The sequence below is a fragment of the Ambystoma mexicanum genome, chromosome 6p (assembly GCF_040938575.1).
Source record: "Ambystoma mexicanum isolate Mex_15411 chromosome 6p, UKY_AmexF1_1, whole genome shotgun sequence".
In the NCBI taxonomy this organism is placed as follows: Eukaryota; Metazoa; Chordata; class Amphibia; order Caudata; family Ambystomatidae; genus Ambystoma; species Ambystoma mexicanum.
In genome coordinates, this window is record NC_090935.1 from 387309941 (window position 1) to 387334392 (window position 24452).

Here is a 24452-nt window from a genome sequence, read left to right on the forward strand (position 1 = left end):
GGCACATCTTCGGACGATTTGGGGCGTTTGATTGATTTCTGCAGTTCTGTGTGTTTAGGTCGAGGGAAGCAGCCACTTCGCGCAAAGTGTGCTGGCCTCTTAAAATACATCGCATTGGAATCCCATCCATTCAGGAGTGGCTGCATCCAATCAGGCGGCAATCCCAATCACTGCTGGAAACCGAGGCGGGCACGCTTCAGGGAAACTCCAGGTGGAGAATGCCGATTCACCGCTCAACCTGACGAATGGTTCCAATCAGAGGCAGCGCCAGGAACCACATTAACTGCATGTTTCTGCAGGTGCAATGGGAGCGCCCTTCCCCCATTAATACAAGGGAGCTCTAGCTGTATACAGACCGTTGAAGGGTCCGGGTGCTGCCTTCCCTTCATTTTATACTGAGATGCGAAAAAAAGAAATTTTGGGAAGATGAACTCAAATGCGCTAACCCCTTTGAATGAATATATAAAGGCGAGTCTTTTTAACAGTCTTGTAAATTTTATTAGTGTTTTTTCACACTAATAATTTTTATTTTCCTTTTAGGATTTCAAAAAAAGAGAACATTCATATTCCAAATGAAGCTGCACACCAGTATAAAGTAGTTCATAAAGTACAGTGAATCAGATATTTCTCTTTTTCTTTCAATAAATCAAATATTTTCATAAATTGCTTTTTCAAAATAAATCAAATAATTCTCTCTCTCTTCAAGATAAATCAAATAATTCTCTCTCTCGACACGTGTTTCCCCATTGTTACTCTCAATGGTTCTTCAGGAGAGGAAGTTTTAGTAGAAAGTTTCGGTGCTAAAAAGAAAAGAAAAGAAAAAAAAAAAAAAAAAAAAAAAAAAAAAAAAAAAGGGGTTGGCCAAATTCTTTTTTAGTAATGTATTGGAGTTTTTTGCCAAAATGGTAATTATATTAATTTTTTCAAAAGACTCACCGTTCTGATTTTCTGATTATTCACATATATCATGTATTATTTTTCCAAAATAAAGGTTTTTTTTTTATATAATGTTCATCAGGATATTTGACTTAGTTTAGTCTGTAAAATATGGATCCAGGTTTAAGCTGTAAAAGGGAGAATGGGGGAAGAAGATAAAGTAATTGCTTCTTGTTTTCAATCTATAGGGAGGAAAAAAATTTTTGGTCTTAAAGAAAGGTTCTAATCAGTTTCAAGGCAGAGAGGGTACAGGCTTCTCATTTTCTTACCTTATGTTGATGATATTTTGTGGTCCTGTGCCATGATAAGCACCCAAGTGCTAGGATATCTAACTAAAGCTTATTTTGGCTATTTATTGCCGCGATCGTGACGTGATGACGTCATCACGCCACACCCACGTGATACCGTGTGGCGCGATGACGTCACCACGCACGTATTCGCGGCCCAGCGGCCATTTTGAAAATAAGTTGAGGTGCATTCAAATGTTGTTTCTCAGCAATACGCCAATTATATTTAGCGCTTGCTGAGAAAAGTCCAGAACGATCATTTTAAGGAGCCATTTTAGAATTAAATGATTATGAAAAAAATCTTGCTGCGCCCTTTATACTGAGATGCACCAGTACCCAGAAAGGGAAGCAGCATCTGGTGTAATGCACCAATATCCAGAAAGGGAAGGAGCATGCAGTATAACGCGCCAATATCCAGAAACAGAAGCATCCTTTAGTGGAATGCGCAATATTCAGAAAGGGACGCAGCATGTGGTGTAATGCACCAATATCCAGAAAGGGGAGCAGCCTTTATTGTAATGTGCCAATATCTAGAAAGGGACACAGCATATGATATGATATATAGTTAAGTGTTTCAGAGCGCGACGAGGGGAACAAGGGAGGACAAAACAGCGATTTTACTAGGCCCAGTGACATTGAGAACGTGCAAGTGCAGGGGAGGAAGGAAGGGGGAAAGTGCAAAGGGAGGGGAGGAGTGGAAAGTGTGGAACATGTGATCAACATTACAAAAAATGCTGCCAGCAGGTGGTAAGTGCCAGAATAAGGTGCAGACAACGGGTGTCAGAATAAGCACAAGAAGTGGACTGTAGGGTTTCAGATACAGACCCAAGAGCCAGGGTTGCCAGGAGGCAGTGCAAGTGTGTGGCAGGGTAAGCAGGTATGTCCAGTAATGCATCAATATCCAGAAAGAGAACCACCCTGTAGTGTAATGTGCCAGTATCCAGAAAAGGATGCAGCATGTGGTGTAGTGCAGCAATATCCAGAAAGAGAACCATCCTGTAGTGTAATCTGCCAGTATCCAGAAAAGGATGCAGCATATGGTGTAATGCAGCAGTATCCAGAAAGAGAACCATCCTGTAGTGTAATATGCCAGTATCCAGAAAAGGATGCAGCATGTGGTGTAATGGGTCAATATCCAGAAAGGGAAACTCTGTAGTGTAATGCACCAGTACCCAGAAAGGAGAGCATCATATAGTGTAATGAACCAGTAACCAGAAAGGGGATCAGCCTGTAGTGTAATGCACCAACATCCAGAAATGAAAGCAGCAAGCATTGTAATGCACCAGCATCTACAAAGGGAAGCAGTCTGCAGTGTAATTCACCAGGAGCCAGAAAGGGAGGCAGTCTGTAGTATATTGCACCAGTATCCGGAAAGGGAAGCAGCCTGTAGTGTATTGCACCAATATCCAGAAAGGGAAGCAACCTGTAGTGTATTGCACCAGTATCCAGAAAGGGAAGCAGCCTGTAGTGTATTGCACCAGTATCCAGAAAGGGAATCAGCCTGTAGTGTATTGAATCAGTATCCAGAAAGGGAAGCAGCCTGTAGTGTATTGCACCAGTATCCAGAAATGGAAGCAGCATGCAGTGTAATGCGCCAATATCCAGAAAGGGAAGCAGACTGGAGTGTATTGCACCAGCCGCCTGTATCTGATGGTGTGCACGAAAAGCGATTCCCTATTCAGAAATGTGGTATTCTGTGCATTACTCTGCTATAAGAATATATATATATATATATAAATATTTATGTACATTGCCAACAATAGTGAATAAATAAATAGAATGGTTGTGTTCATCCATTAATTAATTAAATCATGCATTCATTTGCTTTGAAAACCCTAACGTCCTGCTATTGTAGAGCTCATTTCAACAGGGGGCATTAGCTGGACCGGCACAGAATGGCACATTCAGAAAGGACCTGCCTACGCAGTACTATGAAATGCACATTATACCTTTCTATGATGTCAGACTGCACATTCCTGCATGAGAACAGCACGGAGCCACAACCCACATAGATACGCACGTGTGGGCAAATCCACTTACCGATTTCACAAACAGACTGGGATAACCATGTAAGCCATAACGCGAGGGCATGCACAGGTTTCCAAATAGCGCCTGCCTTTTTACCATTATGATTTTTTGCTTTAAAAATTAGTTTTGAAATGGAATACGCAACCGAGGAACTAGAAGCCCTGATTTTAATTCACCGTGAGGGTAGCCCAGCAGGGGTAGGGGGAGGGGGTGACAGTTTGGGTGCAGCCAGCAGCTCGCGAACTGCACACCTGCTTGTTTGATCTTCCCTCCATCCTTAACGACGAATTCTAACAGCGCTTAGATGCGAGACGCTGAATCTAGCATTATGTGCTATATAAAGCATGCTTTTGGTACTTTCCCAAATTGGGAGTGTAAGACACCCGTGGTTATCATATCCCATCTGTTCAGGGGACTCATGGCGGAGAAAGCCATGCTATACCTGCCCGTGCTTTGAAGCAGCCAACCCTGTGTTGCGAGCACCTTCAAGTCCCTGTTTGTGAACATGGAAACTCAACACTTAATTATATTTAAATGAGAATCAAATATGGAGGCTCCCTCTGGCTGCTCAACAACACTGGCCAATTTCAAAGCGACCTGCTCTGTAACACTTCTGTGCTCTATAAAGCAGGACCTAAATTATGGAAACATTCAGTGTCGGGGCTACAAAGATCAAATCCGCGCAGTGGGCCTGATTCATGTGTAGAGGAGGTCCCAAGTACAGGCCGCACTCCAACCGTCCATTTTGAAGTACCAGGAACGTTCACACCAATGTATGTGACGTATGACGAATAAATAAACCAGCAAAGAGCCACAGTGGGGCTCTGTCCAATACCCATCAGAAGAACAACGCCTATTGAAGTACTGATACAAAGGAAAACATGGACAGATAGGTACCCATTGTGAAAACCATATCAACAAATGAAATGAAATGAAATGAAGATCGTCTAAGCACAATCCCTGAAGAAACCAAAAAGGTCTTAATGGAAAACGAATGGTGACGACATGAGAACGAGGACTGACTCACATATAGAAGAGATGACGACCAGAGAATGACAAAGAGACGAAACGCCATGGGCAAGGTACATTGTGAACCTAAGGTGAAAGGACGATGCCAAATGTAAGAAACTCATGCCATGAGCATGATGAAGATATTCAGCCAGTCTACACATGTACATATGCTTGGAACCGCAAGAAAGCTAAGAAAACAGTGCGGCTTGCTATGCTTAGTAGAAGACAGATTGTGGCAAGAGCCACCTATACATATCTACCTCAAAAGAAACATGTTATATAAGTATACTTCCACTATGCACAAGAAGCAGAATTAACCAAAGGTTACTAAAGGCCACACGAGGAGAGGTTCATATTTAACAAATCAAGAATAAACGGCAGAAACAAAAACTCAGCAGAGGCAAATCGTGCCAAAAAAGCCAAGGTCGTATCATTTAAAATAGATGAACTGTAGCTACAATTAATTGAAGCAAAGAACAGAATATCCTGCTTCAGAAAGGTCAAGATAAGAAACTGAAGGCAGGTGATGGGTGAAACGAAAATCAAATACACAAATTACATGAAGAAGAGGCAAATTCACAGTGTCAGAATTACGTGAACAGCCGAGCGAGAAGTGAGACTTTCACACTTACGCATGGCAGTGGGCCAGGCGAAGATATCAGAACTTTTCCAGACAGGAGATGCAGTCTCGAGGCCAACCACAGTGAAATAATTGACACATGGCCACTAAAGTGATGATTGATTCTAACAATAATTGGAGGAAGGCCGGGGATCTAGAGGGCACCCTGCACCTGGCCGACCATTCTGCGTGCTGCTAAGCAAAGTGGAAAAGTATGAGTGGGGTTGGTGCCAACCCAATCGTGGTGGACCAAGTAATCTAGGTTCCTATAGTTAGTAGAACCAATGGGACGTCATACTTTGTGACGTCTACAGTAGCCATTTTGAAGGTAGGGCTTAGATGTCCCATCTCACAGTGTTTACCCAATCCCCTTACTCCGTTACCATATACAGCTATAGTACCTATATTAAAGTTACCTTTCTAGAAACAATAGAATTGCATGCCAACTTTTAAGCGTTAAATGTCAGTGATGACACGTTTTTAGTATAAATGATGTGTTTTTTATGAAGTTCGTTGGAGTTGTAAAGCGAGAGAGAAGATCACGCATCCACTGATATTCATGAGACTCCCTGTTTTTTGTACTTGTCATTAAATGGACTCCCTTTGCCAAACCGTTGAGTTTCATTATTGATTTGGTGTTGGAGTATTAATCTGCACCCCCATCCATCTCATGGTGCTGCTATCTTATCTTAAAGTGCTATTGGGCAAACCCCAGCTCTATGGGCCGGTTGGGGGTCCCGGTGTACACATGGAACATTGTCCTATGGGATTGCACCACTGCACATCCGTGCATGGAAGCAGAAATGACATCACAGGAGAAAGTCAGATCTCACATGTTAGTAGCATTAGTGTGCAAGGAAAGGTGTGATTCCTGTCATCGGGTCATACACGCCCATTCAAGATGGCAGAGGAAGGAGCTACAACTGCTTCCTGCAGATGGGCTGTAGGTAGACCCAAGAAGCCATGGTGATGATATGGGACTAGCAGAATAATGTGTAATAAAGACTAATAGAGAAAACAGGCCTTCTCTGTCTATGCCCCCAAGACTATGGAACCTCCTCTCGCTCCCATGCTCCTACAATTCAGAAAAGAACTCAAGACCCACCTCATCAAGGAATCACTCTGCCTCAACACCTAGGGCATCACGTCACCACTCGCGCCACCTGACTCGCTAGACGATGGCCGCCCTTCTCCACCCTGCTAACTGGTACAACTGTACCCCTCCTCTGGGCCCGGCTGTATCCCCACCGCTGTATATTTGTTCTGTTGTTAGCTCTGTAAAACGCTCCGTTAGGTATCTGTTTTGTTGTATACCACTGTAAAGCTCTGCCTAGCTTCTCGAAACTAGGTCTGCACTCAATAAATACCATAATGATTAAAAAATAATAATACATTAACTTAACTAAGGGAAAGGGAGGGCAGTGGTGGGGGTGGACACCACGACAGGTCTAATCCCAAATCTCCCTGGTCATTGGACTAATAAACTGTGCCACTTGGGCTACAGTAACACACTCGTGGCAATTGTACACATGAACAGTGGCATTGCAGACCTCCCCTGCAAACCGTTCAGCGTTTGAGAACAGATCAGAGGCGCCTCAACATGTCAACATTTTCGGCTGAGAAAATATGAGTCCCCAACAGAAATCAGGAGAGCTGGCTGGTATGCTCTCACATACTTCTCAACCCCATCACAAGCGTAAACAAGGCACTTGTCAGCGTGTTCCTCCTCTGATCCCTTAAATATAAAAAGCTGCAATTGGGGCCGGATTTACTGCCATCTATCATTTTCCATCCATAGTCGGAATCCAGTCATTTAAGATGCCACCTTACAGGTGAGCCATCACCCCTTTCAAAGGATCCTACGGAAGGATTCTATGTGATCACCTATGCCGCCTTATCACAGCACACAGTCTATAAGAGAGATATGCAACCTGAAGCTTTCCAGATGATTTGGACTATGACTCCCATGATCCCTCCTTTTTGACTGTCCTGGATAAGGCTGATGGGAGTTGTAGTGCAAAAGATCATGAGAGCCAAAGGTTGCAAACCCTTGGTCTATAAGAAAGTATGAGGGATTTTTAGCTTGCTGACCCTCTATTTCCCTCAGGACTATCTTCATTTCCTGGACTCTCTGAGGACCAGTGCATCTTTATGAAGTTAGATATGACTCTACCCAGTGAGACGCCCACCGCAGCACAGATCCATCCAGTATAGTAGGGTGTGTTATCTCAGTGAGGGCCCTGCTGAGACCATTTTCAATGTGTACCTCTTTGCCCCTTCGTGTTTTCGTCTTTTTTCCTAGGCAGGCACCCTCACCTGATCTTTAGCATATCCTGCTTCACTCATATTCAGGAGTTCATGGGAAGGAAGCTCTGCACGCAGAGCAGGATATCCTGAGGGGCGAGCGCCTGGTGCTTTGAGGACAGGCCGCGCAATACTGGAATTCTTTAATCCTATTTCATGCTCCTGTAGCTACTCAGTGCCTAACTTTACCCTCCCAGATATTCCAATTCAGTGCCGCCCGGTCCTGGGCATACAGTCTTGGAGGTGAGGGTGGCAGTTAAATAGATGTTACGGCAAGCAGTGGCATAGCCAGCAAACCATGATAAGGTAGGCTCGCACTACATACCCTGGAGTCTGGGACAAGCCCCTGTGTGCTGTCCCAAGCCACAATGGCAGGTTGGACCATCATGACAAATCGCAGACATTGGCCCTCAAGCCACAAGGTGTCTACTCCACTGGTGGCAAGGTCATAATCTAGGTGTCACCCGTCTTGTTCTTTCAGAACCTACCACACCATTTAATTCTGTACAGCAGAGGCGTTGTGTTTGGTGGATATGACCTCCATGGAGATAATAAAAGGTGTACTCCCAGAATCTCTCTGCTTACTTCACTTTAAGCTCCAGCCAACATTCAAGAAGTCCTGTTCTTTTCAAGTATCAAGGGTCTGGTTTTAAACCCTGGAATGGACGATCAAGGTGGTGTTAGCAAGGGTACTGCCACAAGCAAAAGTCACAGTAATGCCAAGTTATTAGACAGAACTTATGTTGAGAAACATTACTCTTTAGACTTTAAGTGGCAGCTTGCTGTACAAGTTTGCAGAGCAGAATGAATTAACACGTTTACAGATGGGACGTCTGTGCTTTCATATGTAAATTGGGAACTAAGGGGACAATAGCTGTATCCATGTCTTTTCTGTACTGTGCTGTTAGACTAAGTCAATATTTTTTTGACTTGCAAATTCAGACATCAAAAACAAGTATTCCATCATCCACAAAGCAAGCATCTTCTTCACGACTTTTTAGCGAAAGTTTCAGGTCAGCAAATAGCCTACTTTCACATAACATAACAGACACTTCAAAATTGATTTGCTGCACAAAAGGTGATTATTTACCAGTAATGTCTTTTCGGAAAAACAGGTGTAAGCATTGAAATGACAAAGACTTGCTAAGTAACCTGCATTACAGATGATGTTGTTTCAGGAGTTCCAGGCCTGCCGTCAGTGGCGTTGATAAGGGTGGGGGGGATAGCTGGGGGAATATAGCCCAGGGCTTTTGGTTGTAGCCCCGGATAGAAGCTCGGGGGCTACAACCAAAAGGCTAGCTAGCCCCGAGACCCGCCAGTCCCGACATTAGCCTAGCCGCGGATCTTTTCCAGACCTTGCAACAGCCCTGCCTGCCGTCCACGAGAAGCACACAAGACCGAGGCGTAAACCCAAGCAGACGGTGGAAGATAGACGCCATTTCTAAATTATAAAGCGGCAGGGACCAAACGGGGGAGAGTACAGGACCGTTTCGGGGTGGGGGGGTCGTGGGGGAATGGCACAATGCTCTATCCTGCACTGGCTTTCAGAACATACATTGATCATAATACATTTAAACCTGAGCATCTACACTCAAAGAGCACAAACACTTTCCAAAAAATCCGTCACCAAGGATTTGGCAGGTTTTCAGCTCGGCAATTCTTTATTACAGTATCAACGAAATCATTATATTAGTCACCAACCAAGACCAAAGAAATCGATATGAAGAAAAAGAGGAGGGATGACTTTTTGAAAGTACTTGCGAGGAATGATGCGGGAATCCCTAGTACATCAAGTCTTGCGCAACATCACTGTGTAAAGCATGAAGAAGCAGGACTGATGGAAGCGGCTGCCAGTCCATGGAACTCCATTATCCATGCATGGGACTGTGGGACCAGCCCAAAACATGACTACATCCAGTGGAGCGCGCACTCATCCTCACCAACTCCAAACCTACAGAATCCGTCCGTGGCAAAAGGAGTGAACATGGCATCCTCACCTCGGGATTTCAGGAATATGCCCCCCGCCGGCTCTCATCAGCCTCAGAGGCACATCCTCCTGACAGCCAGGCTAGATATCGCCACCCTTTTCATCCCAACAGGAACCCTAACAGCAAACCCACGTGACTGAGCTGCTGCCTGCTCTTGGGAACATTACACATACATGCATACGGTCCCACAGTCACAAAGCTCATGCACGTAGAGTATACAGTGCTCTCCGCTTACCTGTCTCAATGCACCCGCTCCCACACTCAGCCCAAGTGCGAAACCTACTGAACAAAGGTCGGCCAGTGGTTGAAGGTTAGCTCTATAAAGTTAATTATTTTAGTTTCGGGGAATGTTTATCAGACTCTAGTTAGAAAAAAGGTTGACCTGGGCAAAGCAACATTGAGAATTCTAAAGAGACTGCCTTTGAAACTTCATAACAGTACAGAGACATTGAACACATTTGAAGTCTAGCAGCTGAATGTACAGAATAGATGCAGTCTTCAGGTCTAAAGATTTATTTTAAAGACATGTGGCCGGTCCAGAGTCTGCCGCTCTCCTTTAAGATTCAGTACCCTTTAGACAGGTTGCATGGGAACATGTTTCCAAATGAGGAACCAGATGACAACTGAACTTGCTCAGAAGAGAAAACCTACTTGAAACAGTCTCCATAAAAGAGATTACCTAAGCTTTCTGATGTCTGTTTCATGTTTTGACATTGGGCACCATTCCGACTTTGCAATTAGCTGTGGTAGTTTCGCCAAGTCAGACACTGATACCGGTGCGTTGGCCAGAGCGCTGTTATTCCCCATTATGGGATAGCGTTGGACTCTATATGGGATTGGAGGAATTTCTGTTGGAATATGTTCCCTTTTCTGGAGGTAGTGCTGAAGGTACTTCCTCCAACTTGCTTCCAAAGTCATGTAATGGTGGAGTGGGAAAAATGGAAGAAAATCTGTTACTGTCACTCTTTGCCAATTCCACCTGACTGTGGCATGATATATGCGCACATTCAGGCAATATGTCGATGTCTTCGTGAACAGACAAGAAAGCCTGACATTCGCTGCCAATGAAGGATCCACTCCTCACCTTGGCCCGATGCTTTGTTTCATCATCAGGCCAATACATTATAGGAGTTTGTCCTGACCTGAGGCCTGATCTTGTGATGATGAGTAGAGGACCTCCAGTTCTTGACTGCTCGCATATCATACAGGTCTCACACATTTAGGCTGCAGGCAGAAGATTGATGCTTCTGCTTACAGATCTTCTACTTTCAGGTCCTTGAGGGAAGTGCTACCTCTCGGGTCACAGAGCTTAGGTGTCTCCCCGCAGACAGCAGGACTTGGTTACACAGATCTCACAGTTTCAGGTAACAAACAGCTGAGCTATCCTACTGGTTTCACACATCTTCCAGGCTCCCTTTGTCTCCCTCACTCTCCCACTCTTCTTTCTCTGCCTCCATCTCTCTGTGCTCCCATACTTCTATGAGTGCACTATGCTGCTATTTGTAGATCAACATTTGGAGAAAGTAAAGCTTGAAAGTAAAGATATTTGTAAGCGTTATCATTTTTTGGCCTGCATCCTCATACCGCCCTCAATCAGTTCTTTTCTATACTGCTGAATTGAATGAAATACAACAGTAACATCAAAGCTTTCATTGAGTGCTTCATGATGGATTCCCCATGCTTCTAAGCACTGTAATAACAGGAGTTCCTATTACCCAGTTTAATGTTGCTCAATGTTTTGAACTCATAAGGACGGTGATAATCACATCATTTTGAATTGGAAAATGAACTCCACAATTAGTTGGCATCTTCACTTTATATTTGCAATGAATTTCGCTGCACTGTTAGACCAATCATTACCTTTACATTTCAATAGAATAACATTTACTTTGTTTATATCCAAGAGCACTACTTACCCATATAAATATCAAAAGTGAAATCTGTTAGGGAGAATTCTCTTATAAGGCTAATTTCCCAAACCTAGTGAGTCTCCCAGCAGCTTTGCTGGATTTTTGGGGTTTGTTTTTTTCTCCTGCTAAGAGTGGGACTCTTTTCCTCCCACTCTTAGGCATGATTTGAGATATGTCTGTGTCTTTTTGTGTGCTTATGGGCTATGGGGTCTTTTACTCCATGGGGTATCATCTGCTTTTGTGTATGTGTTACACAGCACCCTCAGTGCAGTAACACAGGGATGTCATAGTGACCCCCAAACATAGACTCCATACCCTGGGACTGGCTACTGTCTCCCAGGGCATGTAAAGTCACCATTCACTTTACTAGTCCTAAATTGTGAACAGAACAAGTACAAACCATCATATTGTGGAAATACTGGAAGGGGTTAATTATATTGCCCCTGGGTCTGTTTTCAAGGGGGCACTGTCCAGTCCCCCCTTGTCGAGTTTCTGGCTGGTGGCAGTGGTTACCACGCAAAATATTCCACCGGAATATTTCCTATGGGATTTTCCCACTGATTTTAAACGCACCACTTTTTGGTGCAATGTTAAAGATACCGCTGGTTTATTTATGTAATATTAAATCAACGGTTGGGTCTTTTTGCAGAACTCTTTTCTAAAATGACATTTGTGTCCGTCTCTGTAACTCTGACCAAGGTCGAGCCCTGTGTTCCACTTTTTGGCGGGCTTCTCCACAGAAGCCCTCCAAATGGTGCCACTCTGTCTGGGTTCCACAGGATGTGTGGGAGGGGAATTGGCACCTTGGACTGCATTGCCTTAGCAACCCAAGTCGCACTCTATTCTGATTGGCCCAATGGTGAGCCGCCCAGCTCACCACTTAGCATGTTTGATTGACAGCTAGGCTGTTGAATGGGGGTTTTTCTGCATAAAAGCAGGGCTTTGGGGACTGGAACTTCAGAAGTCGCCACAGGACCTAAGAATCCAAAGAGGGAAAAAGCTGAGCCATCTGCAGCGACGACACCACCGGTGGAGCCCTGCTGCAACAAACTCACCACTTTCCCAACGACAAGAGAAGATCTTCTGCTGGACGAGTCTTCTTCCTCTGAGCTGGTGCGACCAACCAGTTCACCCCTTTCGCCTTCCAAAGATGTCTCTTGGTCGAATCGCCCGTGCCAAGCATCCCGGCAGCTGGATAGGCAAGCTTCACCACTTTGACCGCAAATAAAAGGAACGCACCTTTTACCGACGAACTCCACGGCTGGTTTCATCGCTGTGCAGTGCATCGACTCCACGTTTCCTCCTCGACGAGACCCTCTCTTCCCCTGGTTGAAACAACAAACTGCAACCACTGCCAGGAACAACTGCCACCGCTGGAGCTTCCACTCTCTTTAAGGTACTGTGTCCTGCCTGGCCTCCCTTTCTTCGGTTTGCCCAAGGTGACCCTTAAATCCTTGGCTTTTCAACTGGGTTGGCCCCAGACCTTCTACTTTACCTTCTTAAATCGCCCGAACCTCTTTTGAACATTCTGCAAAGACTTTTAGTGCATTTTAAACTGTGTGATCCTGGGCACATTTCGCTTGGCTCCATTTAAAGTGGGCCTGGCCTATGAACTTTGGCTCTACAGTGTATACTGCCTTTATTCCCTTGCTGAGAACTCCTAAAAGTGTTGGGACCTGTTTTATTTCTATTCTCTGCCTTTTTCTCTCCCTTTAATTTAACTATTGGAGTGCCATCTAGGTTCCACGCTCACATCTGTTTTAACAAATCGTGGTGTTTTAACTCTGACTTGTCTAATAGTTATCTAGGGAGGTGTGTATACTTTACCTGACTGTGTTTTAACTTGCTTTTATTTAGAGTGCTTGTATATTGCCTAAAGTGTGTTTTAAATAAATAATTATATACTTTTTATACAAAGCTCTGGTCAGTGTTTGTTTGCTCTACTGTGTTTTTAGCCCTATTGTGTATACTCTATATAATGCCCTACTCTTCTTGAGAGAAGTCTGACTGCTCAGCCATAGTTACCAGGTAAATCTGGGTGGTACAGACTGCTACCAATTGGGTTTAACTGCTTACTCCTGTAGTCTTAATCTTTTTGTAGTGTTCCCCAAGGGATTTGCACAGGATTCTGCCTAGCAAAATCCAACCAGAAAATGGTATTCCCCATAATATTATAGAAGTCCTTTACTTGACCGTGCAGGTTGCACAGTTACACACACATTTCTCAAAACCCATTCGATATGTACCCATTCATGGCACACCAAAACAATCTCCCCAAACCAAAATCTGAACACTTTTCTCTCCTCAGCAATATGTGGGGTGAAAATACAGCTCCAGAGTGACAGAGATGGAGAGGCCATGCTAGGCCCCTATTGTGAGAGTGAAGCTGGCTAATGTGGAGTTCCCTTGGAATATAAAAGCCAGTACAAAACAGTGATTTTCAGCATAAGGCCTAGTAAAATGGTAAGAAATGGGCCTAACCAACTCCACTAGGATGGACACGTGCGCAAGAGAATGGGAATCTACCTGAGAGCTTACAACTGTTGGATATGCCCAATGAATGGGAAGTCAAATGGGTGTTGCCGAGGCTGAATTTGTGTAAACTGGGAAAAGGCACCTTTCACAGATGTAAAACTGCAGCAGTGCACATGGAAAGAAAAGATACATTTGAAACACTGCACATTTGGAAGATAAAAAGGAGGAATGATGCCTGACATTTAAGAAATAAAGTCAACTGACAGATTGCGTTTATCAGGAATAAAGAGACTTAATTTTCATCATATAAAATGACAGCATGTAAAAAGAAAGACCTATTTTGTTTTTGTAAAAGTGAACACTGGTTTCCTATGGCCTATCTGGGTACATAAGAGTAATAATGAATCTACCTTTGTTCTAATTTAGTAGAAAAGAAAGACTGTATTTTAAACCACATGCCAGATATAATGCTAAAATGTTACATGCAAGCACATCTTGTCGATTTAAAGCTGTATTTTCTGACGTATGGGTTCAGCTGGTGTTTTCCCCACTGAACTGAAAGGTCTGTGCCTTTGAAAATTTGAACTCAAGACCTTTGGCTGAGGACCTCCAGGGGAAGAAGGTCTGGTTTTCAGTTATAAATACAAAGAATATACAGAGAAGTAGATCAGAATTGTGGGATTTGCAGATGACACAGCCAGCAGAAATGACCTGTAAGATCAGGTCTCCCCATTAACTGTGGCCAACAGAAATTACCTTTCCAGGGCTAACTCAACCTCAAGGAATGGCTTCAGAGCCACTAATGGATGATCAAACATTGTGTATGAAACAGATTGCTGATAAGCAGATGTTCGGGTCAGGTGATGATGGAGAAATTCAACCTAAGTATTGGTGGGAGCTGATGTGAAACTGAGGGACACATGGGATGCCTTGCCATTGACTAACATTCAATACATTTGTTGAATAGAAAGTGCATCGTACGTCCCAGTGAGCTCATCCTGGTCTCATATTGAAGGGGAGAATAAGCCTGTCGGGACCATGTATAAACACATTTGGTGTGATAGAAACAACTGGAGTTATGAGACAAATTATGATTCCGGCCTTCTCATAATTCCGAGGGAATAGAAAGTTGTCGTGATGATAGGTTATGGAAGTAAGGTTTGAATCCGGAAGGGGCAGATTTGTGATTATTTCAGCTCAGCAGTAAACTGATAAAAACGGTCGCTCATCCCAGTAAAGGCGTGCCAAGATATGATCAGTATTTTCCGACTCGCCATAAAATATAGAACTCAAAAATATATATGTGCCGGCAATTATCTGAAAAATTAGGGTAGCTGCCTTGCTGTGAGATTTTCATAACCCAAAAGTGTAAAATTACCTGTCATTTTGAAATTATGTATTTTTCCTCCTCCCTCAGCCTCCATCATTCACACCCCCTTACTCCTTGTCGTATCAGCAGGCAGTGGGTGAATTGGGGGGAGGGAGAGGGACAGAGCTGACCAATCCGTAGCGTGGAAATTGTGTTAATCATGGAGTGTCATCAGCATTATAGATTGGCAAGTTCCATTCTAAGAGGGGACTTGCAAGAAAACCACTAGGAAGAGAGACCAGGAGAGCTACCTAATACATCGGGGCACCACCTTGCCAGGGGAGCAAAGCTAAACCAAGGCCTACGTAGAAGGAGGGAGAACATGAGGACCAAGGACTTTGCTTGGAAATCTGGGAGCCCTATCTGAGAGAGGCCTGTGGCTGGAGAGACCTGGCTGGTGGATAGAGGCTTGAGGTGAGAGCTGCCTGCCTGAAACAGGGTCCTAGGATCTGGCGGGACTCCTGAGCTAAGAACAGAGATCTCCCATGTAAGTACATATATCACAAAGCTATCAATTGTGTGGGGAGCTACCTGCCTTAATCCTTTTCAATTAGTGGGTGAAGGGTGGTGGGGGGTAAACTGGATAGACCATGTCTATATTGAACTAAAAAGTTAACTCAATGAACTCACTATAGAAAACACTCTATCCAGTTACATTGAATCGTGTTGGAACCTGTCTGTTTAGCCCTTAACTTTGCATTGGTGGATGCTCTCCATTAGTGGGGGCGGGGGGTGAAAGCGTGTATACCCTTAGCCTTATTGACACAAAATATAATTTAATTAATTCCCATAGGGTCATTTATAACAGGGAGATGTTTTTGTCAAAATTCGAAATTGACAAAGGATTATCCCAGTGAACTGTAAATGACTCTAGTATGTAATGTAATTGGGTAACCCTGCTGTTCAATTGCATGTGCTAGTGTCCCCAAAATGAAAATCCCAACACCTTGCATTCCCTCTGAAAACAGATTGTGCAAAACGAATTTTCCCTTTCAGTCCAAACCAGAATCCCAAAGCCTTGCATTTTCATTGTAGGAGTGGTGCACAATGAAATCCTCATGTATGCCCTTGCATCCCTAATCAGAATTCCAAAACATTGCATCTTACCTAAATAAAAAGCCCAAAACGATTTTCCATTGTGTTCCCACTCCCTGTACCTTGTCTTCAGATCAGAGGGGTCATATCTAATTGATGCTTGCAGGGTGGGGGTGGCTGGGAGAAAGGAGTACTGTGCCAAACTAAGCAATCCCTGTGTGTTTTGTATTTTTCCTATTGGTTAATTTGCAAGAAATCTGATGTAAATTGTGACTGCAACTTCAAAATTTTAAATGTCTTATAGCAACTGAAAGTCCTTTAAACCTATGTTAGTCAATTGGTGCAAGAAATTTGAACTGGTGTTATTGTGTAGTGCCACAGCGTTGGTGGTTGATGTTTTTGTGGGTGCTTTTCTTCTTTGTCAAACCGTAAATAAATATATATTCTTACTATACACCAGACTGGTTCCTAGCTCATTGGTGGTACAGAGGGTATTTGTTGGGGTGGTGCGAGACGGGTTGGAGGCCTCGCTAAAGTTGAATCTGTAGAATCACTTTGAGTGCGCGCCACCTTGCTTGGGGTGCGGGGCGAGGAAGTCCCTGAGTTGAGAGTGACTGCCTAATATATCGTGACAAAGCCACATGTAATGCACTGAATTTCTGAACAGCATACTATTGAGATGGAAAACAATGGGCAAAATCCCCCATCTCAACAGTGCCACCAAATATGCTTGTAATCAAATTAGAATAAGAGATCAGCCCTGTTCTAGAATGAGCAGGCACTGACACCTGACATCGGTTAACTCCAAACATGCCAAGAGTTGAGTTACAACAATGAATTAAACCAGTCCATCGATGAGTGGTAAAGGCTTGATTTTCAGATACACCATCAAGCGCTCACACGTAAATATGCTGTGACTGGAGTTAAAAAAACTAAAGTAGACCTCTTTGATGGTGGGTTACAAGTTCAAGCATTGTCCCCCCAAGTGTAAAGTTGCAATAGCAAATTCACACAGTCTTGGAGTTGGAGGGGGAAAGCTTGATGGTACATTTGTCCTCCACCTCCTACTATGTGAAACTGGTTGTTCAGCGAACGACCTTTTCTGACCCGTGATAACTGTGCCACCGTTGTACAGGCCATAATTGGGGCCAAACTGGACTATTGCTCTAGACTTTTGCAAAGTGTGAGCATAGGAGGAATCGTCCGGTTACACATCATGCAGAACAATGCAGTCAGGGCTGTAGAAGGCCTATGTAGAAAAGATCATGTCTCTGATGTTAGGAGGGCTCTGCATTGGCTTCCTATTACCAGTAGATGTTACCTTTCGCGTCTTGTGTATGGCACATAAATGCCCCTATGGCAGCAGTCCCAGATATTTTTCCAGTAGATTATCCTGGCTGCCTTCACGGATGGTGTTGAGGTCGGACAATTTGAGCCTCTTACAGGTGCCCAGGGCAAATCTTAACATGGTCATTCCGGGTTAGTACAGCGCAGAGAAGCTGTAATGCCCTCCCTCCAGATCTGAGGGCCTGAAACTCGTTTGTCAATTTTAAACACGGATTAAAGACATTTCGGTTCTGCTGAATTTCCTTAGAGCTTCCCCTCTCTGATGCTTTGTACAGGTTATATGTCTTTTTGGTGTTTGTCATGCGTGCTCTACTACTCCTGCGGGCGCGCTTTACTATTCCTGCGGGAAGTAAAGTCATAAAAGTCCCATGTATTGGTGTTCTAGTCTAGTATTTCGATTTTCACTGAGAATTAGTGGACAGGGGCAATTTCTTAGGGGTCTTAGCAAAAACCTTGTGGGGAGATGAAGGCATAACACTGCCTCCCCGTTGCAAGTTTGTTGCATAAGAAATTGAGTTCATTCATTGGATTTTACACAACAGATCTTAATGCACATCACTCGGAGGCATCAAATGACAATAGTCGCTTGCTTAGGATTTGAAGAATAATCTTGACCTAAGGTATTAGTAAATATCTGCATTGAAGGTGACATTGTATTTATCCTACTCAAACTTACAATTGGAAATGCAATTAAATTTGATAAATGAGCATGGAAATCCAATAGGTCTGGCTTTGTAAATGTAGAGGGTTAGCTATTTTGTAAAGCCCCCTCATTATGTACTACTATTTCTGCATCACAGAGCAATTGATTGACATCAGGGTCCATCTACAAATTTCTGCAAGATCTCTGGGGGAGAGTTGGTACGCTCTCTTGTCACACATATAAGGAAAAAGTGAGCCACTCACTTCGACCAATTGACAGACAAACCATTTTCTCTTAGTTCAGGTGAGCTTAATGGTCAAACTGAGATCAATTTGATGAATACATTAAGATACTGATGCTCTTAGGGAATAATAAATGAGAAAGCATGCATCAGAGGCACGGATGCACCATTCCTTGGGGTCGTTCTAATGCTTTTGATTCGTCCAAACTCGTGTGTTTGGATCATTGTTGGACTCTCGGCTGTAATTTCCATCTCCCTTTCTAATCCATTATTTTATTTATTTATTTATTTTAACCATTGTGCTGTGAAGCTCCTTTTGGGGATGCGGCACACTGAAAACCATCAAATAAAAAAAGTATTTAACTATTATGGCATGGATAACACTGCACTGTGCTTTTAAACTGTTAGCAAGTCACGGAGTACAGGAGGAAAAAGAAGGACAACACCTGTAATAAAGAATATTGTACCATATTCATGTCTTCCATCCAGTCCTATAAAATCTATTTTTTCAACTAATAGTGAAGTGATTTTTTGTCTTCGCTATTACATTATGCCATGGTATTGTGTGCTCTGAAGGACACATTGCTACACATGCCAGACGTTCAAATGCATGTCATTTTTTCATTAATGTGTTCCGCGTGGTCTTCTTGGCACTCTTACATGTCAATGGTCGTTCCCATCAAATCGAAATGGCATCCGATTTTGTCAAGAGCAAGTTGGGGCATGTTCTCTGTACACTGTGAATGGGACGGTCAGTTATAAGAGAGTAGAAACAGCCGTATGACTCTATATAGCATGGGTTGGAAGCATGGTCTAGACTCTAGACCCTTGCAATGGGCTCTAGCCCCGGATCTATTACAAACCTAGCATCGCCCCTGGTCTAGAGAATCCCATGGATAAGGCAGAGTGGTCCCCAACAACATAGCAGATATAACGACGTCTCTGGCATTCACTGTCCAAGCGCAAAATCCTTCACCTCATAAGGCGTTAGAGGCACTAGTGTCTGGGTATAACATCAGGCCCGTTGCGTTGCTACTCGCATGGCCCGATCGCTTTTAATGAATGCATGGTGTCATCTGGTCTGGTTCTGTGGTTCACTCAACCAATGCATCCACTACGTGGATCTGTGTTTGCCTTTGTGGTCACACGTTTGAATCCCAGACATTGGATCCTTCATAGGTTGATAAAATAAATATAGATTGTGCCCTGCAGGGGAACTGACACAAATACACCTGTTATCTATGTCATCCATTAGGTAAATGAGGCTAAGCTAAGTATGACTAGGTATGGCTGCCTGGTTTCAAGTCTCTAGGTCAGTGCATGTCAAGTCTGGCATTCCCAGGAATGAGACCAACGGTGCCCACTCTACCTTCTCGGGCACTGCTGGGTGCAGTCACCGTCCCCCTGAGCTCTGATCACTCTTCTAATGCTTTGGTTTGCTAAGGCTGGTCTGTGGCAGCCTCTCCAGGCAAATGTGGTTCTAATTCACACATAGAGCTGATTGGCCATAAAATGGAGGAGTCCAAACAGTGATGGAAGCAGGCATTGCATTCAATAGCACTAGAGAATGCAAGACGCTTACGGAGGAAGAAGTAAGAGTTAATGAGAACGTGTGCGGTAAGAGAGATGGAAAGGTGCAATAATCGGGCCAGATGAAAAAGATAAATCATAACGCTGGACTGTGTGGGAGATGTGGGAGAGCTGGAGAAGGTTGGTGAATTATGGTAAGTGGAGAGGGTGGGAGAAATTAGAGAGTTTCTGCTAGTCAAAATGGGGAGAGCTGGAGTGGGTATACAATATATGATGTAGAGTGTGGTTGATGGAAGAGCTGGAAAGGGCTGGAGAATGGTAAAGCTGCTGAAGATGGGAGAATAGCAGTGCAGGAGAGATTGGAGTTAGGAGGGGAGAGAAGGTGGCTAGGTGGCTGGAAAAATAAGAGAAGCTTGGCTGATGGGAAAGATATAGAGGTAAGAGAGTAGTTAGAGTTAAAGGTGTGAGAGATTAGAGAAGTGAATAGGTTTTGAAGAGAGCTGAGAGTTGAGCGAAGAGGCCCCGTTGAGGTGAAGGAAAAGAGAAATATCCCACTCATTCAGAACTTAGCCAAACAATTACAATCTGAACACATCAAAACATAAATAAGTGTTGCAGATATTCTAGCAGTCTTATAACATGGCCAAAGGTATGTGGCTCAGGCAACTCGTGGGTGTCAGCTATATTTTGTCTGGTTGAAATAGTTCTGATAGTGGCATACCTTGGAAAGTGTTCTTGTTTGGTCTTTCACATTCTAAATATGGGTACTAGCTGAAACTTTAGGACTGAATCAAGATGTTACGCATTACATGGGGGCGTATCGGATTAGTTCAATAACTGCATTGCTGGTTAAATTGTGTATACATATATCACGTGCTCACCAATGTGCTAGAAAATGCACCATTCCCTTTCATTTTAGGGGAGACCTTCCAAATGTCTCAGCAAAAGGTTCTTTAAAGCCCAGCAGGTGATAGCCTATGTCTTTGCCCCAGTGATTTTGAAAATTGTATTTTCTTTCTTCTTCACACAACAAAGACCAAAGTCTTCATGTATATCTAAGGTTTTAGGGATCTAGTCTAAGCCATTAATGTTGTATGTTTGGTGTGGGGCATGGCCAGGGGAATTAGAGGGTGTGTTAATGACAGAAGGAATCCATGCTCTATGGATATTTAACACGACACTGACGAGATGTTATTATGGAGAATTTGAACAATGAACTGGCCCGTACCCGTCTATCCACGATTTGCTGATCTTCCAATAAAGAATGCAGATGCTTCTGTTTAAGTCTGGCTATGCTCTCTACTACCATCTTGGCGAATAGCACGCAGAAGCCATAGGCTGTCTGAGCTTTGTATTCGATTGCCGATCGCTAAAGAGGCGGGTGTCCGTGTTCTACTAGAAGAGCAGCCGATGAACATTAAGTTCTCTGGATTTGGAAGTAGAGGTAGTAGTGTAAATGCATTCAATATGACTACCTTTGCAATATTTAGGTAAACCATGAAAACACTGATAAAACACTACCAGGATTATTTGTTTCCTTCTCAGTTTTTATTTGAATGATGTATAAAAATAACTCTAAGCCCAGCTGAGGGAAGTAGATTTTCTGCTAACAAGGTGTCCCTTAAGATCTGAAGCAGCCGTTATTTGGCCGCCTGCCTGGTTTCTGTCACCTTTGCCAGGTAGCGACTTTTGATCAAACAGAATTTTGCAGGCGGGTGCTTATAGAGCCATTTTTGAAACTGAAAAAGACATACATTTCCAGCATGACATATCCGTGGCTAGATAAGGGTGCTTCTGATGATAGTAAGCCAGTTGGAAGTTCAGCAACAAGTGGACAAACTACAATGTGTGGTGTGTTCAATATGTTTGTCCTGCATTTAAAAAAAGAGGAAGTAATGCTACAAAATGATCCAGCTCTGCTCTACTGCGCATGTCCCATTTCAACCCTTTCTATAGAAGGTGGCAACCTGGGATCTCAAGTATTTCGATTCTGGTAGTGATGGTTTGTCTGGTTCAGTGTTCTTCTCGGCATGTTAGGGCTTGATTGGCTAGTCGATTATGAATGAGGAACTGCACGTGCCAATAAATATGGAATAGGGCAAGACTGCAGGCACAGCTAGACCCTATCATTTAAATAAATAGAAATACAATAAACACCAATCAGGGGCTGAGATCTATTGGGTCATTTGATGATTGCACTCATTCTAGAAATTCAATGTGAGACTTACTACTTCAACATTGTGACCACTGATTGCTGGCCTGCAGGGGTACAGCGATGAGTGGTGGTTAAATCACCTACTCGGCCCCAAACTACTACTAAACCAGCACCAATTGTGTATGTACCAGGTGTGGTTTCAACCGTTGTTCCAGATTCTGCTCAAAAGCTGTTCATTGGCGGCTTGCCCAACTTTCTTAATGATGACCAGGTAAGAGTTTGCACATAGGCCATGGCAGATTAGTGGTAACCATGTTGCTATGTGTTGATGGACTATTTACTCATGAAACAGTGCTACGACGGCAGAGAAACTAGAAGACGACCGACCTTCCCTGCATCCTGTTTCCCTCTGCACAGGAACGAAGCAACTCTGTGTACATGTTGACCTAATTGGTAAAGTGCAGCTTCAATAACCAAGCACAATTTGATGTCAAGTCATACTTGACCTTCAAATTCGGGTTTACTCTTGGCAGCTCTCTGCAATACAGGGTAGGGTGTCTGTGAAGCTGTATCAGTGGCTGAATGAGGGGGCAGTGTGACCCACCCAGTTTCGTTTTTTTGTTTTTGTCTGATACCAGCACATTGTGGTGCATCTCGCATTTGTATAGCGTCTACGCCGTAGTATATGGCTTCATGTCGGGGGCAAAGGGGGATTACAATAGAAAATTCGGTGTGGTACGTGGGAGCCATGTCAGGTAGATGGTTGGGATGAAGGCGAGGCTAGGTAAGGCGTGAGATGGAAAAGGTGGAAGAATGACGGGTACAAATGGATTGAATTTATCATGAGACCCCGCAATTCTATAGGGCGCATTGCTGAAAGAGAGAGCTGGAGAAGGTGTTCACTGGGGGCAGGAGGTATTTATGCCTAATTTATCTCCCCCTTGCTGTTCTGGGGCATGTGGAAACCATGCCCAAGAAAACAAGCTACAAAACCCTTCTACTTTCTTCCATGGAGCTCTCAGACAACATTTGTCAGGGGGTTGAGATGGAAATCAAGTCTTCTGCTCTTGCCTGTGCAATAGTTGCACACACGTTGTGGCTCACCAGAAGCAACTGAGGTGAGTGCATCCAGCCTTTAGACCCCTCTGGGCCTGGTCATCCATCCAAACTTGCGGAAAATCCGTAACCCCACCCCCCTTTGTCCGCCCACAGCTCCTGATCCCTCTTCCTGGTTGTGTCTCCCTTCCTGCCTCCCATCCCACCCACCCTGCCCTGATTGGTGCTTTTCTCGTGTGGCTTGTGCCTAGCGGCCTGTACAGCACCCTGTGTCGCTTCTTCACCAGAAGCAACTAAGGTGAGTGCATCCAGCCTTTAGACCCCTCTGGGCCTGGTCATCCATCCAAACTTGCATAAAATCCGAGCCCCCAGCCCCCCTTTGTCTGCCCACAGCCCCGATCCTTCTTCCTGGTTGTGTCTCCCTTCCCGCCTCCCATCCCGCACACCCTGCCCTGATTGGTGCTTTTCTCATGTGGCTTGTTCCTAGCGGCCTGCACAGCACCCCGTGTTGCTTCTTCACCAGAAGCAACTGAGGTGAGTGCATCCAGCCTTTTAGACCCCTCTGGGCCTGGTCATCCATCCAAACTTGCATGAAATCCGAGCCCCAGCCCCCCTTTGTCTTCCCACAGCCCCCGATCCTTCTTCCTGGTTGTGTCTCCCTTCCCGCCTCCCATCCCGCCCACCCTGCCCTGATTGGTGCTTTTCCCATGTGGCTTGTGCCTAGCGGCCTGCACAGCACCCCGTGTCGCTTCTTCACCAGAAGCAACTGAGGTGAGTGCATCCAGCCTTTAGACCCCTATGGGCCTGGTCATCCATCCAAACTTGCGGAAAGTCTGAGCCCCCAGCCCCCCTTTGTCCGCCCAAAGCCCCCAAACCCTCTTCCTGGTTGGGTCTCCCTTCCCGCCGAGCCATCCCTCCCACCCTGCCCTGATTGGTGCTTTTCTCGTGTGGCTTGTGCCTAGCGGCCTGCACAGCACCCCGTGTCGCTTCTTCACCAGAAGCAACTGAGGTGAGTGCATCCAGCCTTTAGACCCCTCTGGGCTTGGTCATTCATCCAAACTTGCGGAAAATCTGAGCCCCCAGCCCCCCTTTGTGTGCCCACAGCCCCCGATCCCTCTTCCTGGTTGTGTCTCCCTTCCTGCCTCCCATCCCGCCCACCCTGCCCTGATTGCTGTACTGTCCCACGTTACACAGCCATTACCGCCTTTCTCAGGGCAGCCCTCCGCCCGTGCAGCCCCTGCGGCTAAGGACCTGAGGCAAAGGACGGCCCCTACAAAGACGGCCCCAGGTCGTATCTGCAGGTATCAGCAGGAGAAGCAAGAAGCTGACAACAAGTAAAGGGCGGGGACAGAAGCAATTACTTCACGCCATACTACCCTACCACTCAGCCCTAGAAGCTAAACTATTGCAAAAATCTTCATACTATGGTAGCATTGCACTTAGAAGTAGACCTTTACAGCATCCTGTGATATAGTTGCAATTTGAAAGCAGGAATTCACCGGTGAATTTAGAAGTGTG

At 44.5% G+C, this 24452-nt stretch overlaps 1 protein-coding gene across 12 annotated transcripts in view; it reads right to left on the reverse strand.

Moving 5' to 3' along the window:
* Positions 1 to 24452, reverse strand: part of DAB2 (DAB adaptor protein 2) — a 408449-nt gene that overhangs the window by 282906 nt on the left and 101091 nt on the right. The window contains exon 1 of one of the 12 annotated variants that reach the window (XM_069627178.1): positions 9409 to 9452. The exons of 9 other annotated variants lie outside the window; for them this stretch is intronic. The gene's annotated coding sequence lies outside the window, so the exon portion shown is untranslated. Of the gene's footprint in view, positions 1 to 9182; positions 9299 to 9408; positions 9453 to 24452 lie in introns of those variants that run through there. 2 more of the 12 variants (XM_069627170.1, XM_069627171.1) reach the window with 2 other exon arrangements.